The following is a 1,080-nucleotide window of genomic DNA, read 5'->3' as shown; positions in this document are numbered from 1 at the left end:
CGCACGTCAACATGTAGTAGAAAATTATGTAGCAGCGTGTAATAAGTACTGAAATTGGAAAACGTACAAACATTCAATATTACGTGATCATCCCTTAAAGGGTAGTAAAGGGAAGGGGCGAATACTAGAAGAAAACCCAGTTCACACACAAAACAAATAAAATACGACTTGGCACCTACGGTGGGTTGAATTGTAGAAAGGGATGCTTTTCTTCATATAAGCGGCGGAAGTAAGACCAGCTGATAACTCAATAACTTTCCTGTTTTGTATATTTCTACCAGCAACCAAGATGGATTTTTGCAAGCCGGTGACCCGATTTCTATAACCTAATAATCACTATCACAGTTTTATTTGTTATTGTTGGCATGATTATTGTTATAGTCATCACTGTCATATTCTATAGTACTTCATTTTCCGTATTCATTTAGCCAAATAAGAATTTATGCTTTAGAAGTAAGATAAATACATATGTATATGTGGGCGCGTACTTGGCTTACTTTAAATGCGATGCGAGTTTCACTGTAATTTTCTCTGTCATGAGATATGGTGCAATGAAGAAAATTTAGTTTCTTCTGAGTAAATATGCTAACACAGGACGTAGAAAGACACACGATCTCAAGCTGTACCAAGAAACGTACTATGGCGCTTCCAGGTATGCTACCTTTCTGTGCCCTTGAACTATAGACGCACATATCGTGCTTTCCATTTGCTATATCTGTTGTGTGCATAAAACAAACACAAACGCACTGTAATAGTTTCAGTTCCTATTGTGGCATTTTTTTTTATACTCTACACTCATTCATAAATAGAAAATTCCAATACAAAATGCTTTTCACTCATGTGTGTTATGTTTAAACTTGTATGTCCCGTGGCAACATTTCTATTCTCATCATAACTGCACAAATTAATGTGTCAGCGTTACATTTATTGAATGCCTGGGGCGTTTAACATTATTTACATCCTTTCATGGTTTGGTATAAATCACTCACACAGGCTAGGAATAGATTGATATGTCAAATTAATTGATCCACTACCAGAGAGGTTGGTATTCAAGATACTTAATATAGCCATAGCAGGTGC

The sequence above is a fragment of the Penaeus monodon genome, chromosome 29 (genome assembly GCF_015228065.2).
Source record: "Penaeus monodon isolate SGIC_2016 chromosome 29, NSTDA_Pmon_1, whole genome shotgun sequence".
Taxonomy (NCBI): Eukaryota; Metazoa; Arthropoda; class Malacostraca; order Decapoda; family Penaeidae; genus Penaeus; species Penaeus monodon.
The sequence above is the reverse complement of the archived record's forward strand: the minus strand, read 5'-3'. Positions refer to the sequence as shown.